The 12,331-nt window shown below is 40.3% G+C and overlaps 2 long non-coding RNA genes across 4 annotated transcripts in view; one reads left to right on the forward strand and one right to left on the reverse strand.

Annotated features, from left to right (window-relative positions):
- Positions 1-499: 499 nt before the first annotated feature.
- On the reverse strand, positions 500-1,100 carry LOC144306428 (uncharacterized). Its single transcript, XR_013373548.1, has 2 exons — positions 760-1,100; positions 500-658 (listed from the first exon to the last, which is right to left on the reverse strand). It is a non-coding gene; the product is annotated as an uncharacterized LOC144306428 (long non-coding RNA).
- LOC144306427 (uncharacterized) overlaps positions 794-12,331 on the forward strand; it is a 43,908-nt gene continuing 32,370 nt past the window's right edge. For 2 of the 3 annotated variants that reach the window (XR_013373545.1, XR_013373546.1), the window contains exons 1-4: positions 794-1,754; positions 2,338-2,447; positions 5,932-6,035; positions 6,953-7,039. This is a non-coding gene — a long non-coding RNA (uncharacterized LOC144306427). Of the gene's footprint in view, positions 1,755-2,337; positions 2,448-4,055; positions 4,162-5,931; positions 6,036-6,952; positions 7,040-12,331 lie in introns of all 3 variants that reach the window. The other variant, XR_013373544.1, reaches the window with a different exon arrangement.

The following is a 12,331-nucleotide window of genomic DNA, read 5'->3' on the forward strand; positions in this document are numbered from 1 at the left end:
ATATTGATCTTTATTAAGTAGAGGGATCAAATTAGAGACTATAAGAGTAAAAAAAATTTTTTTTAAATAAAGTGAGTCCTGTCATTCATCACTAGGCCAAATGTTGCACACAAAAGAATATGACTCATGTCATAATGCAGCCATTTATCTGTGGGAAAAGTCCCACAGGTAGATCTCCCAGAGGGGCATATCAACCATCAGCTCTGCGGGGGGGGTGGAGGGGGGGTCCTCAGTTGGCTGCCTCTCCTGGCATCAAGGAAAGTGATGGAATGCCACTATCATTACCAAGATTTGGGGTCCCTAGAACTATGGCTTCAACCCTAAGATCAGAGAAGCTCAGAGTCACAAATTTACAGCTGAGCAAAAAGGCCAGTAAAATAGGAATATCTGTGTGTGTGTGTGTGTGTGTTTCTGTGTGGGTCCATATGCGGGTGGGTAAATTAGCTCGCTCTCTGAACATGAAGAAGACAAATATATACATTTAAAAACAAAACAAAACTTTCCTTTAAGTACCCTTTTATTTTTGAGCTCTTTGAAGTCTGAGAATTTGGCTTGGGGAAGGGAAGAGCTGGCCGCCATGCTGTTAATGAAGACTTAATATGATGGCTTTGTCCTGAGGCTCAGCAGTACCTCCGGGAAAGAGTCTCCAGGTGTTTGCCTGCAGGAAGTCATAAAGTCAATGCAAATCAGGGCAAATTCCCCACAGGCAGAAAAGAACTTCCAAACACCCAACCCTGGTGCCCTGGCTGTCACCCTTACCAACTGCCTTGCAGTAACAATCATTTCTTGATAATGGCAACTCCTTAAAATAAACCACCGAGGAGAAGGACGTTGTAGATTTAAGTTGCCTGGTGTATCAGCAAAGGACAGAGGTAGCTCCCTCTTCGCATTCACTCTGCTGGGTTTTTCCTCACACAAGAATATCCACTTTTGGTTAGAACTGGAAGAGCCACTAGGTCTTTTCTCCACTGCTTTTCTCATTCCTGCCAAAGTGTTTATTGAATCCCTAACTAAAACCACTTGTGCTCTTGAACTTTCCTCTCAGAAAAAAAAAAAAAAGCGATTATTGTTTCTTTCTCAGAGGGACACAAAGAGGGATTACCACAGGAAATCCAGGGAGGCTTTAGAAGAGGAGCTCGAGTTGAGATGGAAGCCGGAAGCCCAGTCAGCCAACTGCCTCCACAGGACCTGGCAGCCGGGCAGACGTGAGAGGCTCTGTGCCACGGGGCCCCCATGCGAACAGAAGAATCTGGCGCACCATCTTCCAGGCCTTCCATTCCCTCAGCCCGAGTTCCTGGGAATTCTACGAATTGTTGCCTGTGGCAGTGACACTGATTTGTATCTGGGTATGAACTTAAATGAAAACGTGAATTGAACTCATTACTTGATGAAGGAAACCCTGCCAAATTTAACAGGATGAGATTCCAGCAGGGTGTAAGGTTTTATGGGGCTGTGGTGAAATACCTCATAGAAAGGTTTCCAGTTCATAAAACACTTTCAAAACATGCTCGGCCCTTTTAAGTTGAGGGGACATTATCATTTCTATCTCTAGCGTTTCTCTGCAAATGGAACTCAAATATCCTTTGGGTTGACTACACAGAGAACAGAAGAAAAGAACTGGAAGAAACTTGGACCAGAGATCCTCTCCCTGGAAAGGTTTCTTTCTGGCGGGATTATGTGAGAACAAATGACATCAGAAAATAGCACGTCGGGATACTTATGCCAGCTCCATATGGCCCGGCTTGCTTTCACAGGTATTTAATTAATTCAACAAATATTTATTGAATCCCTATCATGCGTGGGGTACTATTTTAGGCACTGGAGGTACAGTAGCCAACGAAGCAGATCTGCTCCCATGGCACATACATTCCAGAGGGAGAAAGAACCAACCAACAAATGATCAGAAAATATATTGTAAAATGTCAGGTAGCCATCGCTGGTCAGAAGAAAAGTGAAGCAAGAGAGAATGGGGTAGAGGGTGTGGGGTGACATTTTAGACAGTGGCGTTTTGCAAAGGCCACTCTGAGGTGGTGACATTTGAGCAGAGGCTTAAATGAAGTGACCTGTATGTTGAATCCAGGAAACCAATTGTATGTATTTTTGAGGGGGGGTGGCCAAGAATACGCTACTGAAAAGGTTAGGAAGTTATTTTGGTTCAAAGATGCTCAGTTTAAATAACCATAAAAACATGGCTTTCTTGCATCCCACAGTGTGGCACTTTTAGTGGCAATTTGGAGAGAGCTCCGAACATTTTCTTGGAGATTTTCTGGTGTGTGTAGCATAGTAACCAGTGTGTATTCTGCTGTCTTTCTGGCTTGACCTCTTTTTACTTGCTAGCAAGAAGCAGAAGCTGAAGGATTTTATACCAGTCAGCCTGGGCAGAAAATTACAGAGAAGAGGAGGTGAAGTCAGAAAAATAAGATATGAGAAAGAAAGGCACAATCCAAGTGAGTTTCATGGTTTTGTTGTCTGTCTTTCTATTGCTTTCTCACTGACGGTTAAAAAGTAAATATCTCTGCAAACTGCATTCTCCTTTAGCGGATGCAATACAGCTTATTAAAATGTCTTCCGCTTCTGCAAGGTGCAAAGTCCACATTAACACATTTGAAAACTTTCATATAATTCAGAGAGCAATAAAGGTTTCAACTTGGCCAACACATCAGCATACACACCAAGGATCCTTCACGTGTGAGACACTTGCTTGGAATGAAATTGGATATCACAATGTTTGGCAAATCTCTGCTACCAATGGCTTACTTAGAGTTTTTAGAATGTGAAAAATATTTATTTAAAAAGAGAGTGCCATGACAATTATTGACTTTTGCTCCAGAATCACTAATTACTTCAAATAGCTAGTTCATATTGCATGTTTCAATGGTTTCTGTGTCCTGGAAGTATTTATTGTCTAAATTAAGGCTCATTCTCATTTTGAAGAACATTAGTGGGAGGTGGCACTTGCATATGCCTGCGTTGTGTGTTAATGTAATTCTAGGGGTGTACTATCGCCTGAGGGCAGTTCTAGGATTAGGATATTTAGACAACATCGACTCTGAACATTGAGCTTGAGAATATAAGTAACTGGCTTCTGTCCAGGTACTCTTCTGCTTGTGGTAATACCTGCAGGTTAGGTCACTTACCAAGATTCTTAGTTCTAGGTAAGGAAAGTCAGCAGAGGTACCGAACCAGATGGCAAATGGCAAAGTGGGAGGCAGGCTAATAATATCATGGACAAGAGCTCCATTTTTGGTGTCTGACGTACTTGGATTTTAGTCCTGATTCTTGTAGGACTCAAATTCTCTAAACCTCAGATCCATCTTCTGTAAAATGGAGCTGCTTCACGGAGTCCTTTTGGGTTTTACACATAAAGTGCTAGGCAAATAATTAACACTCGATACCTGTTTCAACAAATCCTTTACAAGTATTTTATAACGCATGCTAAACAACTTCCATTACTTATGGAATTTACATCTTGAACAGTCGTCATGGTTTCTGGTTGTGATCACAGGTACTCTCAGCAGTGTCGAATAGAAACTCTTTTTTTTTTTTTTTAAGATTTTATTTATTTATTCATGAGAGAGAGAGAGAGAGGCAGAGACACAGGCAGAGGGAGAAGCAGGCTCCATGCAGGGAGCCTGATGTGGGACTCGATCCCAGGTCTCCAGGAAAAGGCCCTGGGCTGAAGGCGGTGCTAAGCCACTGAGCCACCCAGGCTGCCCCAAAACTCGTCTAATAGCCAGGACTATGACCTTGGAGACACCCAGCTGTCCATTCCCCTGAGTGCTTTCCATGAACCTGGAGTGGTCTCTAATATCTGACCTAGATCTTATTTTGTGTTACTCAACAAAAGAATGATATCCAAATGTACACCTTTCAAAGTCCAAAAGAAAGTAATAGGAGAGTGGAATAGAATGATAGCATTTCTCTTTGGGATAATATCAAATTCAATTTAATTGACTTGAATTTTGCTTTTTAAATTAAAAAAAAGTACAAACTCTGTTTCCTGGTTTGCTAATAGGACAGTGGGTAAAGCAAACAATGATTGTTTTCTGACATAGGAATGATTAGCACTGGACTGGAAAGAGTTTTGAGCTGAAACCTCAGATTTTTTACCACTCAAGTTCTAAAAAGAGAGACAGTAGTAATTTTGAAGAAATGGTGGTGGTGAGTTGATTCAATTCTACTTTGAAAATTCTTATTAATTGTGTATGGTTATGCACATACATGTACCACAGAAGCAAAAATTCCTGGAATCTGAGTAAAATTTATTTAAGAATTATGTGTAGAAAGTACAAATGCTATTTAAAGAGAAGAATACTAGCATTAATGATAGGAATGCTAGCTTGTGTTGAGAAGAAGTATAAAGTAGAGATAAAAAAGTATAATTATAATCTTTTGTATGATCTTTTTCCTTGAGAAAGCATAATCTTTTAAATTCTAATATATTAATAATAATTCATTTTTTCTCAATGGACTCATACAGTGGGAATCTATTTCTGTCTCTAAGTAAAGGCCTATAATTATATCAAACCAATACAATGATTTATTGAGTGCCTACTACGTAGCATGGACTCTGAGAGTCACCTTACCTATGCCAATCAATTTAATCCTTTCAGCAACCCAAGAACATAATATTATTATTGTTGTTTTGTAGCTAGAAAAAATAAGAGGCCCCAAATGCTTAAGAATCTCAGACAAGATAAGCCAAGTAGTGAGACAAAAACCCTGCATATGAAACCAGACTTTTGATACAAAAAAGTATTGAATACCATATTGAAAAGTATTGAATACAATATTCAATATATTGCCTTCTACATAAGAACTGTTAGAAATAATTTCATAATCTTGTATAAAGCTTTCTCTATTGCCCTTTTAAAATAATGCTGCCAAAGAGCCCAGATATGATTGGTAAGTCAAATCTTTAAGCTTTATTTGGTTCATCTTTAAAGCTTTTGTTCAGTAAATTTTTGTTGAAGAAATATTAGGAAAGTAATTGCTTGGTAAATTATTTCTTGAACGTCTATGACTATACATATCCAGTGCCATAACCTCCTAAACTTGAGTCTCTATAAAACCCTAGCTAAACCTTAGTATGAGTTTAGAATTAGCACCCCCAGCAGAGTCACCCTACCCCCATGTCCACACATCTTCCCCTCCCAGCATTGTCCACCAATTCTAAAGGCAGAACTAATTGCATAATTTGCAAGGCCTAGTGCAAAATGACAGTGTGGGGCCCCTTGTTCAAAAAGTATCAAGAATTTCAAAACAGCAACAGTAGACCATTAAACCAAGCCTGGGGTCTTTCAGGGTTTGGGGCTTTGTGTGACTGAACAGGTTGTAAGTCCGGGAAGCCACTCAGGTCTAAAGAGATAGGTGTTCACTCCATAAGCTTTACCTCAGAAGAAGAAAGCAAAGACAGCTTCTTCATGCACAGCCTTTGAGAGCAATCCCAGAATGCTTCCAGAAACATCTTGCTGAAGAAATTACTTTATTTGGATGATAAGTATCCCCTTACTTCCTCTCCCATCCCCAGAGATGTGGCACTTATTTCCTGTGGTGTCTACAACTTGAGGGATTTTATCCTTGGCTCATCCCTGTTAGGTTTAGAAGGGCAAGAACCATGCTAGTCTTACATCCCATTCTGTCCCCAGCACCTCACACTTGCCTGCCACATAATGGGTGCTCAATAAATTCTTGTTGAGTGATTGAAACATTGAATGATCAAAAGGGCACTGGAGGGGAAGTACTGACACTTGAAATTATTCTGGCAGTGGTAGAAGGATTAAAATGGTAGAAGGATTATTTCTATTCTCAAAAGTCTAAGGAGGTCAACTAAAAAAAAAAAATGTTCTTTTACTGCAAACCAGTGATGGCAATACTATATCCACATCCACATATCTTGCTTGCTCATTTTTGTGTTTATTTTCCCCACAGGGAATTGCTTCAGCAAAAGCTGAAGTCAGTGAAGAAAGTAAGAGGATTGCAAGGTTTCCTTGCTGGTTCTGCCAATTGAAATGCTTTTATCGTGCTGCTGTTTGGTGAGCAGAATGAGTCTTGAAGCTATAATCAGATCTGTGCAAGTTTGTGTTGTACTTACACACACATACGCGCACACACACACACACACACACACAGGCCCTCATCAGAAAATCATTTGAAAAATAAATGAAATGGGGGTTGAATTTGTACCATGAAACCGATAGCATGCTCTCTGTGCTATGGAATTCACCTGAATATATCTAAAAAGCAAGCAGACAAGTCCAGCAAATCTTGGAGACCTCAAAAAGCCACCAGTACACACAGAAGACTGACGATTTTTTTTTCTTCTCTACCCCTCATGTTAAGTCCAATAGCAACGAATCCTGGGGAGCTAAAAATATACGCAGTATACAGTAACTCCCTTCTTAGGCTGTCTCTATAATGTATACAAATCTGACTGATAAAAGGCTCAATTCACTCGGCAGCGAGCTGGCTTCTGTCTGATGGAATTTCACTCTGGAGTTTTCACAGGGAGAGCAGTTGGAGCCTTTCTATCTCCCATCCTTCTCTGTGGGAGACAGAGCCTTATGAATCTGAGTGATAGCAATAAGCAGTCTGGGACATGTTGGTCGCTGTGTCTGCAGGCATCTGACAAGAGGAGGATACGATCGGAGCAAAGTGTTTGGGAAGTCTGGTTTTCTCCCTCAAAGCCCTCGTTATTCTAAGGTTACCTGGCATTGCATAAGAGCCAAGCAGGCAAATTAAATTCCTTCTATTCAGCCTTGCAGAGAGGTGAAAAAACTCATCTCTCAGCTGGCAGTATTTGTCACTGGCCCTGTCCTTCCTGGCGGCAGGCTGCTGGTCATTTGATAGCCAGGCTAGTCAGGAGCAATGTTTTTCATTTTTATTTATATCTTGACTTTCTTTAATTCTTTCAGGATTGTCCAAATTAATTTAACGCCTTGTGTTTGTATAGGCTAATTTCCATGGAGACTCCACCGTATTTGGCTTTGCCTTTCTCTGCCTTTCAGAGGACTTGGATCTAGACTGACCATAGCATCAGGTATCTCTCAGATTTTTTTTTTCTCTCAGATTTTTGTACAGTTCATTTCTCACTTTCCACATTCAAGTTTGGAGTTATTCATTTTTTTAAGATTTTATTTATTTATTCATGAGAAGCACACAGAGAGCGAGAGAGAGAGAGGCAGAGACACAGGCAGTGGGAGAAGCAGGCTCCATGCAGGTAGCCGGATGTGGGACTCGATCCCAGGACTCCAGGATCACCCCCTGAGCCAAAGCCGATGCTTAACTGTTGAACCACCCAGGTGTCCCAAGTTTGGAGTTGTTCAAATAATTATTTTGCTATCTTTGAAACCATCAATCTTGTAATCACTGTACATTTTCCATGTGCCCATCATGTTGGTCAGTACCACTGCATTGTGTTGGTTTGTTCTTGCCATGGTCAGATTGACATATAAATTTGTCAAAGTAAAATTATGTTCACCAAAAGAAGAAAGATTTTCAAAATTGATTCAGGTCATTAGGTCATTGATTGGTCTGGCAAGCCTCTGTTGAACTTGCAGTGTATAAAAATTTAATTATCATAATTACAATATTATAAAAGTTTGCAGATTTTGCTAATAGCTGTAATTTCTCAAGTGAGAAAGCTACCGATTATTTATCATCTCTAAGTAAATTCAAATCTCTGGCCAAGGAAATTAGAGCCTTGTGTTAGGTAGAGTTCCTCCAGGTAAAATGCTATGATCTTTTTAAGAAATTATGGAACCGGAGGCAGTGGACTAGAGCCAGGCAAATGCAATTCTTCTTAAAAGAGAAAGTTGTAGGGGATAGGAGTGAGAGAGGGAGGGAAAGGGAGTGAAAATAGAAAGGAAAAAAGGTGGGAGAAAGGGAGGAGAGAGGGAGGGAGGGAGATTCTGATTCCACAGGACAATAATTGAGTTTGACATTGGTGCAAGGGAAAATTCTAGATTGGATTAAGAAAATGATGCTTTGTAAATACTTAAAACACTTATATTAGAACAGTGTATCTGGGCTTCAGCAAGATGCATGACATTTTCTTTTTAAATGGTTATTATCATACAGTTACATACAGAGTAGGAATTGATGGAACAAAACACACATTGAGTGCTTGCTGGGTACCCACACTCTGGTGGGATTTCATGGTCTCTGTCCTTGGCCCTGATTTGCTCCTAATCTTAGTCATCAGTGCATTTGTTGAGAACAGAAAGATGCAAGAGTACAGATTCTGGAGGCATATGGTCTGGTTTTGAATCTTGGCTCCCTGTGACCTTAAGCAGCTTATTTAACCTTTCTGTATCTCAATTTCTTTATCTGTAAAGTGACAATAATCATGATATCCATTTCATCATGTTATTGTGAATGTTACGAGAGTTAAAAATGCCTAAAATGCTTAGAATAAGGACTGGCATACAAGAAGCAGTAAGTGTTAGCTAATACCAATATCAATAATAGCGACACACAGATGACACGCTCACGAAGTTTATTGAAGAACAGAAGTTGGTAGAAACAACGATATTGTAAAATGGAAACTAATGTAGTAGACTGATATGTGGAAGATGAAATTTCACATAGACAAATAGGAGAGCCCAAATTTGAATCCTTAAAATCTGGGGCTCCTGGGTGGCTCAGCAGTCGAGCGTCTGCCTTTTTGGCTCAGGGCGTGATCCTGGGGTCCAAGATTGAGTCCCACACTGGGCTCCTTGTGGGGAGCCTGCTTCTCCCTCAGCCTATGTCTCTGCCTCTCTCTGTGTCTCTTATGAATAAATGGATAAATAACCTTTGAAAAAAATGAATACTAATTGGAGTATAGTTGACTTCCAGTTCAAAAATTAGCCATTTACTCACTGGCTTTTAAGCACCAACCACATGTCAGGCAGAATCTAAAGTGTTGTTTAAGAGAAAGAACTAGTTAGAGAGAGATTTAATTTAAGGTTGCATTAGTGGGATTGTGGGAGTCCATTCTCCAGACCAAGTAATCTGCTGCCCCAGTCAACCACATCTTGAGCACGGGATTCAATTCTAGCTGCCACATTCCAAGAGAGACATTGGCAAATTGCCCAGAGTTCAAAGAGTACCAGTCAGTGTGGCCTGGGGATTAGGAACTGTGACTTGTAACAAAGTGTGAATGAATCAGAGATGAGTGGATTGGAAAAAATAAGCGTAGGAAGGCCAGCAATAAGTTTTCTGGACCAGTCAACGTTCCTGGCTCCTGGTCAGCATAACTGCAAATTGTGTTCTAGTTCACACCTAAAAGTGCCCCAATTTGGACAATAAAAATCAGATCTCTCTAATGATGACTTTCAAACATTTTAAGAGCTGTTTCAATGAGGCTGAATTGGCCTTCTTCCTTAACCAATCTCCTATTTGCATGTGATAGCAATGTAACCTGAAATATCTTAAGCAAATTGGAGGGCTTCCTGGGAGCACCTGGGTGGCTCAATCAGTTAAGCATCTGCCTTCAGCTCAGGTTATGATCCCTGAGTCTTGGGATCGAACCCCACATTGGGATCCCTGCTCAGTGGGGAGTCTACTTCTCCTTCTCCCTCTGCCCCTCCCCTTCCTTGTGCTTTCTCTCTCTCTCAAATAAATAAAATCTTTAAAAAGGGGGAAAAGAGAGGACTTATTGGCTCACATAACCAAATTGTGGAGAAGGCAGAAGCAGAATTGCCCATGGAAGGAACTAGAACCAAGGTGTTCTCTGTCTTTCTCCCTTCTTTCTTTTCCTCTGCAGATTTCATATTCTCCTGCTGCAGGGTGCTCATTAATCTTAGCAACTAGAGAGAAAAGGAAGCTCTTCACTGTCAGCTTAGCTGGAAAAGCACGTGGAAAAGACTTTGCCTCAGTGTGTCTGGGTCAGGGACCAGGTGAGGGGTAGCATGGGGAGGCAGGCAGGGCAGACTAAAATAATAACCACTATAAATTGCTGTCAGCCAGTGAAAGGGACACAGAAACAGACTCTAGCTCGATGTGATTATAGAGGCCATCTCCCAAAGATGAGTTTCTGGTCCCTGAAGGTGTTTAATTATCAGGTGGGAGACGTGTTAAAGGGTTCATGGTTTGAGTTCAGAATTTGGCTAGGCAATGTTTAAATTTCCATGCAATCCCAAAACACTTTATTTCCATAAATTTTCCTTAGTTTTTGCATATTTCATTACAAAGAATTGTAGTTCCCAGTATAAGAAATGATATAATCACCACTCTTTTTTTTTAGATTTATTTATTTATTTATTCATGAGAGACAGAGAGAGAGAGAGAGAGAGAGAGAGAGGCAGAGACACAGGCCAGAGGGAGAGGCAGGCTCCATGCAGGGAGCCCGATGTGGGACTCAATCCCGAGACTCCAGGATCACGCCCTGGGCTGAAGGCGGCATTAAACGGCTGAGCCACCCAGGCTGCCCAATAATCACCACTCTTAAAAATTGCATGGATTTCCAAGGACCCAAGGATTACTGCAAAACTATTAGAACTGACCCAGTAAAGCTATAAAATAAATTTAAAGAGTATTCTCTAGGGATGTTTTGTGCTGTGCAATTCTGGGCTCTCATAAAACCAGTTGTGGCAAAGGGAGACCATTTGCTTTTGTAGTACTGAGCATAACCCAAATTATTCGAAACTCGCTTTGAGCACTAGAGGCAAGGAAAGCTTTCTGAACTGGCAATGCTGAGATATGTAGGCAGGAAATAAAGCAATTAATTGAAGATTTCATAATATCTCTCTGAAAACTTTATCCTGTCCTCAACAATTACAAAGCAGAGAGATACTACACTGACACATGCTGTATTACACAGAAATATATGCTTTTATAAATATTCCAGTGGGAATATATTCCCCAAACCAAATAATCTGCTGCCCTGGTCAACCACATCTTGAGTACTGGATTCAATTGTGTGTGTGTGTGTGTGTATATATATATATATATATATATATATATATATATATACACAAATATAGAATTGTATATGTGAGCTGAGTAATGTGTGTATATGTGTGTGTATGTGTGCTGAGGAATGGGTACTGTATTACTAGGGCTGCGCGTAGGGGAGGAAATATTTTCCTCTACCCTCCTGGGCTCCCTGGCTGGAACTAAAAACTAAACTGACAAAGACAGATTAACAAGACAAAGCATACAAATTTATTTAATATAAATTTTATGAGACAGGGTACCTTCCTGAGGAAACAAAGACCCAAAGAAAGAGCTGTGTATTTTCATGCTAGATTTGTGAAGGGGGAACTCATGCAGGAAGATGTTAGATAAGGAATATGAGGTGGGTGTAGTGAACTGGGAGAGGCTCAGAAAGCTCTGTCCGTTCACATTCTTCCTGGTATTCCTTTGTCTTCAGAGATAAGGATGTTCTTTTCCTCTGGATATAGGAAGAGCAACAGTTCACGTCAGGATTTTCTGACCTGTTTCAGGGGAGAAGAGTGAGAAGGTGGTAAAAGTAAACTTCCTGCTTCTGCTGTTTTCTCAAAACTCCTTCAACTTAAAATATTTAATATACCGGGGTGCCTGACATTTGGTAGCAAGTCCTGAACCCCATCCTCCTGCCATGCCATCTGAAACTGCTCCCAAAATCTCACAGGTCGGAAACTGAGCAGATTCCCCATAACCCATCGAACTAGTCTCATAGTCCTGGGTATTTTCATGAAAACAGAAGAAAAACAAGCTTAATGTTTAGAATGAAACATAAACTCAGCTTTGAAGTTCAAAGAGCAGTAAGTTAAGATTTCTAGATGTTGGAGTCTAGATGTTGGACTCAAAGCATCTTCTGGAGTGAAGGCAGGCAGTGGCAATCTAACAGATTTTTCTGATTTGCAGTTTGAATGCCTTTGGTGACGTCATCAGGCTGTACAGCGTTAGCTTGGAGACCTAAGAAAAAGCCTGTAGTTTTGACTTTTAGTGATTCCAAGTCAGAAGGGTAGAGGGAAAAGTGGAAATGTTAATTTGGAGTGTTGTAGCCAGGTATTAGAGGAAATTAGCAGAATTCAGGATCCAGTCCAGTGAACAGATAGGTGACAAAACCTGAAAGACAATTGGCAAAAAGACTGCAATACCTGAAAGACTGAGTTATAGTTTTCCATTCAAATATTTTTTTTCTCTACAATCTCCTCCATTTCTATCAAAGATGATCAAAGACTAAACTGCAAAATAAATCTAGTCTCATTTAATTTGGTCTGATGGCTTGCATAAGCGCAGACAAAATAAAAATTGACCACATGGACTTTATTTATTTATTTATTTATTTATTTATTTATTTTTGAGTCTACTTTGCTGAAACTTTTCATAAAGAATGAAATTGGACCTTTAAAAACCTCTT

The sequence above is a fragment of the Canis aureus genome, chromosome 37, assembly GCF_053574225.1.
Source record: "Canis aureus isolate CA01 chromosome 37, VMU_Caureus_v.1.0, whole genome shotgun sequence".
NCBI lineage: Eukaryota > Metazoa > Chordata > Mammalia > Carnivora > Canidae > Canis > Canis aureus.